Source organism: Mustelus asterias, chromosome 7 (assembly GCF_964213995.1).
Source record: "Mustelus asterias chromosome 7, sMusAst1.hap1.1, whole genome shotgun sequence".
In the NCBI taxonomy this organism is placed as follows: domain Eukaryota; kingdom Metazoa; phylum Chordata; class Chondrichthyes; order Carcharhiniformes; family Triakidae; genus Mustelus; species Mustelus asterias.
In genome coordinates, this window is record NC_135807.1 from 954,249 (window position 1) to 967,678 (window position 13,430).

The 13,430-nt window shown below is 45.4% G+C and overlaps 1 protein-coding gene across 4 annotated transcripts in view; it reads right to left on the reverse strand.

Annotated features, from left to right (window-relative positions):
* The window catches only part of agap3 (ArfGAP with GTPase domain, ankyrin repeat and PH domain 3), an 805,117-nt gene that overhangs the window by 336,406 nt on the left and 455,281 nt on the right, over positions 1–13,430 (reverse strand). The window lies entirely within an intron of this gene.

Here is a 13,430-nt window from a genome sequence, read left to right on the forward strand (position 1 = left end):
TCTTATTTCACACACCCTGGCCAAATGCTCCGACCTCACCTGGGGCTGGGATTCTCCAGTCCCGCTGCAGTGAATGGAGATTTGGCTGAGCGCCAGATTCTCCGTTCTCGCTGGCAGTCGTACTGGGGCGTCCAACATCGGAAAATTCTGGCCCCTATTCTAAACAATTGTTACTGTGGGAGGCGAGGGAAGAGATTGCAGAACCTCTGGCGATGATCTTTGCGTCGTCGATGGAGACGGGAGAGGTGCCGGAGGATTGGAGGATTGCGGATGTGGTTCCTATTTTCAAGAAGGGGAATAGGGATAGCCCAGGAAATTACCGACCGGTGAGTCTAACCTCAGTGGTTGGTAAGCTGATGGAGAAGATCCTGAGGGACAAGATTTATGAGCATTTAGAGAGGTTTAGTATGCTCAAGAATACTCAGCATGGCTTTGTCAAAGGCAGATCGTGCCTTACAAGCCTGGTGGAGTTCTTCGAAAATATGACTAAACACATTGACGAAGGGAAAGCGGTAGATGTGGTTTATATGGATTTTAGCAAGGCGTTCGATAAGGTCCCCCATGCAAGGCTTCTAGAAAAAGTGAGAGGGCGTGGGATCCAAGGGGCTGCTGCCCTGTGAATCCAGAACTGGCTTGCCCAAGGGAGGCAGAGAGTGGCTATAGATGGGTCTTTTTCTATATGGAGGTCGGTCACCAGTGGTGTGCCACAGGGATCTGTTCTGGGACCCTTGCTGTTCGTCATTTTCATAAATGACCTGGATGAGGAAGTGGAGGGATGGGTTGGTAAGTTTGCCGACGACACGAAGGTTGGTGGGGTTGTGGATAGTCTGGAGGAATATCAGAAGTTACAGAGGGATATAGATAGGATGCAAGACTGGGCGGAGAAGTGGCAGATGGACTTCAACCCAGATAAATGCGTAGTGGTCCATTTTGGCAGGTCCAATGGGATGAAGGAGTACAATATAAAGGGAAAGACTCTTCGTACTGTAGAGGATCAGAAGGACCTTGGGGTCCGGGTCCATAGGACTCTAAAATCGGCCCCGCAGGTGGAGGAGGTGGTTAAGAAGGCATATGGTGTGCTGGCCTTTATCAATTGAGGGATTGAGTTTAGGAGTCCAGGGATAATGATGCAGCTATATAAGACCCTCATCAGACCCCACTTGGAATACTGTGCTCAGTTCTGGTCGTCTCATTACAGGAAGGATGTGGAAAAGATTGAAAGGGTGCAGAGGAGATTTACAAGGATGTTGTCTGGATTGAGTGGCATGCCTTATGAGGATAGGCTGAGGGAACTCAGTCTTTTCTCCTTGGAGAGACGTAGGATGAGAGGAGACCTAATAGAGGTATATAAGATGTTGAGAGGCATAGATCGGGTGGATTCTCAGAGGCTTTTTCCCAGGGTGGAAATGGCTGCTACGAGAGGACACAGGTTTAAGGTGCTGGGGGGTAGGTACAGGGGAGATGTTAGGGGAAAGTTTTTCACACAGAGGGTGGTGGGCGAGTGGAATCAGCTGCCGTCAGTGGTGGTGGAGGCAAACTCAATAGTGTCTTTTAAGAGACTCCTGGATGAGTACATGGGACTTAATAGGATGGAGGGTTATAGGTAGGCCTAGAAGGTAGGGATGTGTTCGGCACAACTTGTGGGGCCGAAGGGCCTGTTTTGTGCTGTAGTTTTTCTGTGTTTCTTTCTAATTGTCTTCTGTTTTGCAGCTTAATTCTCAAGTATCCTGTTACAGCTGCATCTATACTTGCGGGTCCGACCCAACTCCTTCCATCAGTAAGTTGGTCCCTGTTGCTGTTCAGTGACTTTGAAATCTACTTCCCCTTTCAATTTACTTAACCCAAATCTAAAGATGCAGTTCTCGCTTCCAATTTTTTCCTTTCCTACTCCTGAAACACTGTTTTCCTGCTGGGTACAGTTCTGTGGAGAACAGGCATCCCGAGTATCCCAGTGAAATGTACACCATTTACTCATGATCCTTAACAGCTCGAGTTGGCAGGATTGATGGGGAGCATCACAATCCAGCCAAACACAATCCTGTCCTCAACTGAAAGGCAGACAAAAATTCCCAATTGTGGAGTCACCTGTCGAGCAGTTAAAATCACACCACTGTAGTCCACAAGAGGACTCTTCATTATAGAAGCTACACAGAAGTCATGACTTTCTATTAGTGCTGTATCCCCACCTCATCACCTTGTTACAAGGCACCATAATACCACTTCTACTCTCCACACTGCATCCTGACTCTAATGTCCCAACCCAGCGATTCTCTTTTCTTCACAGTTCCTTCCCAACTCAAAACCTCCCAACGCTCCATTGCCAAACTGTACAACCATGATCTCCACTCTCTCTTCCCAGTCCCACGATCTGTAAACCCTACACTGGAGTTTAACTTTGCCCTTTGAACCTTACAACCCCCTTGTCGTCCCCTGGTCAGCTAGATTCCCCCCACCCCTCTTTCCAAGCCAAACTGTTCCTCATGATTCCCATCTAAAGTTTCACCTTCAAACCACAGCTGGACCTTCCAATTCTACATACTGCTCCATGGTCAAATTTCCCTTCTAGTTCTTCAGCTCCAATTCAACTGACACCATTAACTCTGCTCTCCCCATAAAGAACTAATTCCTTTCCATTCCCTTGCCCTGAACCACCTGCCTTTTCAAATTTTGATAGTCACGTTGATCATCTTGTGGGTAGGCAGTCCGGCTCCATACCAGCTGTATATAGACATTTCCAACCTCCTCTCAACCATACATTTTCATTTCCAGATTTGAATTTTGTTTTCTACTCACTATATCTGTACTGGAAAATCTCTCCTCACTACAACCGTCTCCAGGTGTTTACTCATCTTGCCTACACTAACTGTGCTTCTGGAGCTATGACGAACATGAGCCATATATCCAACATTTTTGATTATTTAAGTAATAACTTATTGAAGTCAATTTTCCAAATGCATAAATTACTGAATTGGAATTCTCCAAAGGGGCTGGGTAACAGGCTCCAGTTATCTGTCTGACAGTAATGTTTACTGTTAGACTGACGTGGACTCTGTTACCCTAAACATGGAAACAGAATCACACAGCACAGATAATGAAAAGGAAGCGTCACACACTCTGTCTAGCTAACAAAATGCTTATACTTCCAGCTTTCAATGGCATGATCCATTTTCAACAGAAAAACATCAAGACAGCATACTGACTGAAAATGGTGCGATAATGTAACGGAAACAGGATGAATGAAGAGCAGCAAGCCAGAGCCATTGAAGCCAGTTGTCATCCAGATTATCTGATCTCTTCTAGCAGAAGGACTGCTTTGTTGAAAATAAAATTGCCATCGTTACAACAATTGTGAGGATCATTCTAAGATTGATTCTAGTGTGAGATTTATTCAGTACTGGTGAAGTGAAAGTGAATATTTTCCAGAGGACTGGAGGAGACTGAAACTCTGCAGGTCTCCCCTGGTATCATTTCGCACAGCCTCCAGCTTCTGAATGGCTCCTTTTGGTCATTTATACGCTGGCCTCTGAGAGGGTGCCTGTCACATTACTGTGAAGGGGTCGTGTGGAGTGTTATGCCTGGATAGTGCATGGTTGAAATGACCCAGCCCCATAGCTCCTGCCCACAATGCAAGGCTCCGATTAACAACATTAAGAGGTGATCCCTGACGCTGTGCAGTGATTGTTTTGTACTGTACACAAGCTGGCGAGAGAGCAACAGGAATCATATTCCTGAGAATGGTGGATGGGGAACGAGGCAGGAATAATGAGAGAACGCGACTAGGAAGGGGAAAGGTTGAACGAACAGAACGAAAAGCTGCTCCACCCTGACTTAGCAATCCCAACCTTCACACCAAAACCATTGCAAATATTTATTCAATTCACTGAAGGTTATTTTTGAATCTGCTACAGCTGCCCTTTCAGGCATCGTTCTCCACATCTGTGCTGCTCACTATGTAAATAAATTCTCATGTCCCTTTCGTTACTTGGTGCACACTGGACACTGAGCATTCTCCCAGTGGAATCTCCTTATCCACTCCATTGAATTTTGAACATTGCTGTTCAATCAGCTCTTAACCTCCCCTACTCTAAGATAAACAATTCCAGTTCCTCCAGTCTCTACAGATTAAAAGAAGTCTCTCACACCATTCTCACAAATCTCGTCTGCACCATCTCCAAGGCATCCTTTCACCTGGAACTGGACACAATACTCAGCTGAGGTGAACCAGTGTTCTTTTGAGGTTCAGCAAAAGTTAGTTATTTCTATACTCTGGGCCTCTCAGCTAATTTTTTATAAACAGCTCTCCTTAAGCCTTTCCCTCCATATACACTCGCTGACCCATCTCCATGATCACCTCCTCAGCTCAAAGATGTGCAGGTTAGGTGGATTGGCCATGGGAAATGTGCGGGGTCACAGGGACAGGGCAAAGGGGAAGGCCTGGAATGTTCTTGAAGCGGTGCAGACTCAATGGGCCGAATGGCCTCTTCTGCACCGTAGGGATTCTATGGTTCTTGTTAGCTTTTAAGCACCAGCGCCCCTGCCCCATGTCCCAACAAGACAATTTCTAATCACTTGCTTGCATCTGTCATCACCTACATCTGCTTGCCCCTTCCATTCCCACTTACTTTATTATCTGTTTTGAGAAATAAATCTCCCCCAAACCACTCAAACTGTGATTTCAAACTCCCAGCTGCTGAGTTTTTCCATTTTCCCACAATATTTGGCAGCAGTTAATATGCTCAACTATTCCCTTTCCCCCGGTGAGGCTTCTACAGTCTCCCACCCAGTCACTCCTCTCACACAGAAGGTGCAGGGTTCCTGGATTTCGCTGCCGGGGGAGGTAGTGGAAGCAGGTACGGTAGTGACTTTTAAGGGGCGTCTTGACAAATACACGAATAGGATGGGAATAGAGGGATATGGTCCCCGGCAGGGTAGGGGGTTTTAGTTCAGGTGGGCAGCATGGTCGGTGCAGGCTTGGGGGCCGAAGGGCCTGTTCCTGTGCTGTAATTTACTTTGTTCTTTGATACACCCAAATCTTCAGCTCCTCAAATTGCAGGTGCACAGTGTGCAGTTTCTGCGGCACACAACTGGTTTAGCCATCGACTGACAGACTCAGAGCACCCCTCGACTAAATCAATGACTCTCCCAGGATCATGCTGGAATGCAGAGATAACGACTGGTGTCTCTCCTACACTATCTGCTGTCTCCTTAAACAACAACAGTTATAAAGTAGTCATAATTTAATAAAACACCCCAAAGAGCTTTATGAAACAAGGTATGACAAGAAGCCACATTTATTTTTATTCTTCCACACAATCTGGGCATCATTGGCTCGGCTAATTTTGTTATTTACTTTTCACTGTATCCCAATACATGTGAAATAATAAATCAATTCAATTCAATATTGCCTAACTCTAATTGTCCTCGAGGTAGTGGTGGTTGTCTGCCACCTTTTTGAACCACTGAAATCCATGTGGTGTAGGTACACCCATAATACTGTTAGGGAGTTGGATCAAGGATTTTGATCCAGTCACAGTGAAGGAACAGCAATATATTTCCAAGTCAGGATGGTGAGTGACTTGGAAGGGAACTTGCAAGTGGTGGTGTTCCCAGGTATCTGTCCCCCCTTGTCCTTTTTTTTTATTCATTCGTGGGATATGGGTGTCGCTGGCTAGGCCAGCATTTATTGCCCATCCCTACTTGTCCTTTGAGGGCAGTTGAGAGTCAACCACACTGCTGTGGGTCTGGAGTCACATGTAAGGCAGACCAGATAAGGACAGCAGATTTCCTTCCCTAAAAGACGTTAGTGAACCAGATGGGTTTTTCTGACAATCAACAATGGTTTCAAGATCATCAGTAGATTCTTAATTCCAGATATTTTTTATTGAATTCAAATTCCGCCATCTGCCATGGTGGGATTCAAACCCGGGTCCCCAGAACGTTAGCTGAGTTTCTGGATTAATAGTCTAGCAATAATACCACTCGGCCATCACATCACAAGGCCATCTAAATGGTAATGGTTGCAGGTTTGGAAGGTGCTGCCTAAGGAACCTACTGCGTTGCTACAGTGCATCTTGTAAATGATACAGACTGCTGCCATTGTGCATCAGTGGTGGTAGGAATGAATGTTGGTTGCAGTGGATGGTGCACCAATCAAGTGGGTTGTTTTGTCCTGGATGGTGTTGAGATTCTAGAGTGGTTTTGGAGCTGCATTCGTCTAGGCAAAATGGAGAGTATTCCATGACACTCCAGACTTATGGATGGCGGACAGACTTTGTGAAATCAGTTGATGAGTTACTCAGTGCAGGATTCCCAGCCTCTGATCTGCTTTAGTTGCCACAGTATTTATATGGCTGGGTCTAGTTCAGTTTCTGATCAATTGTAACCCCCAGGATGTTGGTAGTGAGAGATTCAGCAATTGTAATGCCATTGAATGTCAAGGGGAGATGGTTAGGTTGTCTCTTGCTGGAGATGGTCTGTAAGACAATGTTGTTTATTTGGAACTGAAACAGTGATAAGTTAGAAATTAAAGTTGTTTCCTTTCATTTTTTAACTATAGTTCAACTGTTACTGGTTAAGCTGCTTCATTCTGTTAGAGTTATATTTAAACTGTGTTTTTAAATTGAGATCCCTAATTAGTCAGCAGAATTAATCCTGGAACAAAGCATCCTATCATCACATACACGCCAAAATAGAAACATTGTTGGGGGCTAGTCTAGTTTCATAGAACAGAATCCCTACAATGAAGAAGGAGGCATTTGGCCCATCGAGTCTGCACTGACCACAATTCCACCCAGGTCCTATCCCCATAGCCCCACGTATTTACCCCGCTAATCACCCTGGTACTAAGGGGCAATTTAGCATGGCCAATCAACCTCACCTGCACATCTTTCAGACTGTGGGAGGAAACTGGAGCACCCAGAGAAACCCATGCAGACACAGGGAGAACGTGCAAACTCCACACAGACAGTGACCCAAGGGCAGAATTGAACCCAGGACCCTGGCGCTGTGAGGCAGCAGTGCTAACCACTGTGCCACTGTGCCATCCTAATGTAACTTGGGATTCTGGTCCAGTACCCTAACCACAGGGAGAGGGACAGTGTCGATAGCCAGGGGACTGAGTTTAGGGAGGGGCCCAAAAACAATGGCTTCAGTGTTTCCAATATTTAATTGGAGGGCACTTCTCCTCAGCCAGCGCTGAGATGTTAATTAAACAGTCTGATAACTTGGCAACAACAGAGAGGGCGGCACGGTAGCACAGTGGTTAGCACTGCTGCTTCACAGCTCCAGGGTCCCGGGTTCGATTCCCGGCTCGGGTCACTGTCTGTGTGGAGTTTGCACATTCTCCTTGTGTCTGCGTGGGTTTCCTCCGGGTGCTCCGGTTTCCTCCCACAGTCCAAAGATGTGCGGGTTAGGTTGATTGGCCAGGTTAAAAAAAAATTGCCCCTTAGAGTCCTGGGATGCGTAGGTTAGAGGGATTAGTGGGTAAATATGTGGGGGTAGGGCCTGGGTGGGATTGTGGTCGGTGCAGACTCGATGGGCCGAATGGCCTCCTTCTGCACTGTAGGGTTTCTATGATTCTATGATTCTATGAGAGAGGTGGTGGTTATCTCCCTTCACGTCTAGCCCTAGCAACAGATGCAAGCACTTCACGGAATACTTATACATGGAATACCGTCATTAAGATTAAGGTCATCCATTCAACTACCTGGACTGCTTCCCTCCTTTCCACTTGATTCCCAAGCCAAATCTCTGCCAAGGTTTATACTGACCTTAGACTGATCCCGTGGTCATCGTGAGCTCTCTTATATATCTGCCTCTCCCTTCAAAAGTTCAGCTTGTCCATAGGACACATTTCTTGCTCCATTAATTCCATTCCCACTAACCTGTTGAGTAACCAGCTTCTTTTCCTGACTCCCATGTTGGCTAGTATTGTAGATGATTCTCTCTTCTCAGGTACACCATTTTGAACACATATTGCAACCTCCCTTCAGCAAAAAATACAACCATCAAACTCTTTGCCCTTGAAAATTATCCCCAAACTCCCTTTCCTACATTCTTGAACTCAAAGACCATAAGAACTGTGAGATGGAGCAGGCCATTCAGCCCATCAATCCTGCTCCATCGTTCACTAAAATCAAAGATGATCTCATTGCGTCTGCAATGACACCTGCCTGTCTGTCCTCCAAGTTCCTCCACCAATTTGTAGATCAAAGATCTATGTAACTCGGCCTTAAATATATTCAATGAGCCAGCCTCCACTGCTTCCTGGACAAGAGAATCCCAAACACTAACAACTCCGACAGAAGAAATTCCTCCTCATCTCGGTCTAAAATGGGAGACCATTTATTTTAAACTGTGATCCCTAGTTCAGAATTTCCCATTGGGGTCTGTGGCGACTAGGGGATTTTCACAGTAACTGCATTGTAGTGTTAATGTAAGCCTACTTGTGACTCTGATAAATAAATATATCCTCTCAGCATTTACCATGTTCATGATGTAGAGCAATTGAACCCAACAGCGTGGGTTCAATTCCTGTCCCAGTTGAGGTTATTCATGAAGGCCCCGCCTTCTCAACCTTGCCCCTCGCCTGAGGTGTGGTGATCCTCAGGTTAAATCACCAGCAGTCAGCTCTCTCCCCTCAAAAGACAGAGTAGCCTATGCTTATGTGACTCTGTCCAGCTACACAATGAGACCAGGATCCTGAATCTCAATAAAGGTAACTATGACAGTATGAGACATAAAGACATGAATTGTCCTTGATGGACTGGGAAACATTACTGAAAGGAAAGACAGTGGACAGGCAATGGCAGGCATTTAAGGAACAACAGATGAATTCCAGAAGTTGTTTATTCCTGTTTGGCACAAGAGTGGTAAGGGAATTATGGCCAAACCATGGCCTACAAAGGAAATTAGAGATAGTCTCAGATTTAAGGAAGAAGCATACAAATTGGCAAGAAAAAGCAATAGGCCTGAGGATTGGGAGCGGTTTAAAATTCAGCAAAGGAAGACCAAGGGATTGATTAAGAAGGGAAATATGGAGTATGAAAGTAAACTAGCGGGAACATAAAAACTGACTGTAAAAGTGTCTTAGAAATCTTAGAAACCCTACAGCACAGAAAGAGGCCATTCAGCCCATCGAGTCTGCACCGACCACAATCCCACCCAGGACCTACCCCCATATCCCGACATATTTTACCCGCTAATCCCTCTAACCTACGCATCCCAGGACACTAAGGGCAATTTTAGCATGGCCAATCAATCTAACCCGCACATCTTTGGACTGTGGGAGGACACCGGAGCACCCGGAGGAAACCCACGCAGACACGAGGAGAATGTGCAAACTCCACATAGACAGTGACCCAAGCCGGGAATCGAACCCAGGTCCCCTGGAGCTGTGAAGCAGCAGTGCTAACCACTGTGCTAGGCATGTAAAGAGAAAAAGATTGACAAAAATGAATGTAGGTCCCTTACAGACAGAAACAGGAGAATTTATAATGTGTAATAAAGAAATTGACAAGGGATTAAATTCATACTTTGCTTCAGTCTTCACAAAGGAAGACAGGAATAAGGTGCCAGAAGTGCTGATAAAAACAAGTTTCTACAAGGACCTAAAAGAAACCAGTAGAGAAATGGTTTTGATAAATCTGGGCCTTCATCCCAGAAGGAAGTGGCCATGAAAATTCCTTGGACTCTGGACTGGTTCCTACAGATTGGAGGGCAGCTAATGTAAGCTCACTATTCAAAAAGGAAGGTAGAGAGAAAACAGAGAACTATAGACCAGTGAGCCAAACGTCAGTACTGGGGAAGTTGCTCGAGTCCTTTATCAAGGATTTCATAACTCAGCATTTGGAAGGCAGTGGTATAATCAGACAAAGTCAGCATGGATTTACAAAAGGGAAATCATGCTTGACGAATCTAGTGGAATTTTTTGAGGATGTAACTTGTAGAGTTGGCCAAGGAGAACCAGTGGATGTGGTTTATTTAGACTTTCAGAAGGCTTTCGACAAGACCTCACATAACAAACTACTGTGTAAAGTTAAAGCATGTGGGATTGCAGATAATGTCTTGAGATGATAGAAAGCTGGTTAGCAGATAGGAAGCAAAGAGTTGGCATAAATAGGTCTTTTTCTGATTGGCAGTCAGTGACTAGTGGGGTTCCGCAGGGATCTGTGCTGGAACCCCAACTGTTCACATTATATATTAATGATCTGGAAGAGGGAACTGAATGTAAATTATCTCCAAATTTGCAGATGATAAAAAGTTAGTTGGGAGGATGAGCTGTGAGGAGGATGCAGAGATGCTTCAGTATGATTTGGACAGGCTGAGTGTGTGGGCATCTGCATGGCAGATGCAGTATAATGTGAATAAAGGTGAGGTTATCCACTTTGGTAGCAATAATAGGAACCAGATTATTACTTGAATGGGTGTAAATTGAGAGAGGTGGATTCTCAGAGTCCTTAGAGTCCTTTCAGTCACTGAAAGTAAGCGTGCAGGTACAGCAGGCAGTAAAGAAGGCAAATGGTATGTTGGCCTTCATAGCGAGAGGATTTGAGTATAGGGATAGGGATCTTTTGCTGCAATTGTATAGGGCGTTGGTGAGGCCACACCTGGAGTATTGTGTGCAGTTTTGGTGTCCTTATCTGAGGAAGGATGTCCTTGCTATAGAGGGAGTCCAGCGAAGGTTTACCAGGCTGATTGCTGGGATGGCAGGTCTGTCATATGAGGAGAGACGAAGTCGGTTAGGATTATATTCACTGGAGTTTAGAAGAGTAAGAGGGGATCTCATAGAGACTTATAAAATTCTAACAGGGTTAGACTGGGCAGATTCAGGAAGAATGTTCCCGATGGTGGGGGAGTCCAGAGCTAGAACAGAAAACATAGAACAGTACAGCACAGGAACAGGCCCTTCGGCCCTCCAAGCCTGAGCCGATCAAGATGCCTGCCTAAACTAAAACCGTATGCATTTACGGAGTCCATATCTTTCCATTTCCATCCTATTCATGTATTCGTCTAGTTGCCCCTTAAGTACTGCTATTGTACCTACTTCCACCATCTCCCCTGACAGCGCGTTCCAGACATTCATCACCCTCTGTGTAAAAAAACTTTCCTCGCACATCTCCTCTAAACTTTTCCCCACGCATCTTAAACCAATGTCCCCTAGTACTTGACTTTTCTACCCTAGGAAAGAGCATCTGACTATCCACTCTGTCCATGCCACTCATAATCTTGTAGACTTCTATCAGGTCACCCCTCAACGCCCATCGTTCCAGTGAGAACAAACCAAGTTTCTCCAACCTCTCCTTATAGCTAATACCCTCCCGACCAAGCAACATCCTGGTAAATCTCTTCTGTACCCTCTCCAAAGCATCCACATCCTTCTGCTGGTGTGGCAACCAGAATTGAACACTATATTCCAAATGAGGCCTAACTAAGGTTCTGTACAGCTGCAGCATGAGCTGCCAATTTTTATACTCAATGCCCCAACTGATGAAGGCAAGCATGCTGTATCCACCTGCGTTGCCACTTTCAGTGATTGGTGGACATGTACACCCAGATCTCTCTGCCTATCAATACCCCTGAAGGTACTATCATTTACTGTATAATTCCTACATGCATTGGACCTTCCAAATGCATTCTCTCACATTTGTCTGGATTAAACTCCATCTGCCATTTCTCCGCCCAAGTCTCCAATCGGTCTATATCTTGCTGCAGTCTCAGACAATCCTCTTCACTATCCGCAACTCCACCAATTTTTGTGTCGTCTGCGAACTTACTAATCAGACCAGCTACATTTCCCTCCAAATCATTTATATATACTACGAACAACAAAGGTCCCAGAACTGATCCCTGTGGAACACCGCTAGTAAGAAGTTTAACAACACCAGGTTAAAGTCCAACAGGTTTATTTGGTAGCAAAAGCCACACAAGCTTTCGGAGCCTTAAGCCCCTTCTTCAGGTGACTCACCTGAAGAAGGGGCTGAAGGCTCCGAAAGCTTATGTGGCTTTTGCTACCAAATAAACCTGTTGGACTTTAACCCAGTGTTGTTAAACTTCTTACTGTGTTTACCCCAGTCCAACGCCCGCATCTCCACATCATGAACACCGCTAGTCACAGTCTTCTATTCAGAAAAGCACCCCTCTACAGCTACCCTCCGTCTTCTATGGCCAAGCCAGTTCTGTATCCATCTTGCCAGCTTTCTTCTGATCCCGTGTGACTTCACCTTTCATACCAGTCTACCATGAGGTCCCTTGTTAAAGGCTTTACTGAAGTCCATGTATACAACATTCTCTGCCACTAGGGGTCATAGCTTGAGGATAAGGGGTAAACTTTTTAGAACAGAGGGTGGTGAATGTGTGGAATTCACTACCACAGAATGTAGTTGAGGCCAAAACGTTGTGTGATTTCAAGAAGAAATTAGATATAGCTCTTGGGGCTAAAGGGATCGAGGGATATGGGAGGTAAGGAGGATTAGGATATTGAATTTGATGATCAGCCAAGATCAAAATGAATGGTGGAGCAGGTTGTAAGGACTGAATGGCCTCCTCCTGCTTCTACTTTCCATGTTTCTATGAATCATCCTTACTCTGAATAAACAGTGGCTCTGTACAGTTACACAGTGAGTGACCCTTGAAACTTGGTTTGTTCTCACTGGAACGACAGAGGTTGAAGAGCGACCTGATAGAAGTCTACAAGATTATGAGATGCATGGACAGGTGGATAGTCAGAAGCTTTTTCCCAGGGTGAGGGAGTCAATTATTAGGGGGCACAGGTTTAAGGTGTGAGGGGCAAGGTTTAAAGGAGATGTACGAGGCAGATTCTTTTACAGAGGGTGATAGGTGCCTGCAACGTGCTGCCGGGGGAGGTAGTGGAAGCGGATACGATAGTAACTTTTAAGGGGCATCTTGACAAATACATGAATAGGAGGGAATGGAGGGATATGGTCCCCAGAAGGGTAGGGGGTTTTAGTTAAGTCGGGCAGCATGGTCGGTGCAGGCTTGGAGGGCCGAAGGGCCTGTTCCTGTGCTGTAATTTTTTTTGTTCTTTGTACCCTGCTGAATAAACAGTGACTTTGTACATTTACACAATGAGTGATCCTTACCCTGCTGAATAAACAGTGGCTCTATACAGTTACACAATGAATGACCCTTACCCTATTGAATAAACAGTGATTCTGTACAGTTACACAATGAATGACCCTTACCCTATTGAATAAACAGTGATTCTGTACAGTTACACAGTGAGTGATCCTTACCCTGCTGAATAAACAGTGACTCTGTATGGTTACACAGTGAGTGATCCTTACCCTGCTGAATAAACAGTGACTCTGTATGGTTACATAGTGAGTGACCCTTATCCTGAATAAACAGTGACTCTGTACAGTGTGGGCAACATGGCAGCACAGTGGTCAGCACTGCTGCCTCACCGCGCC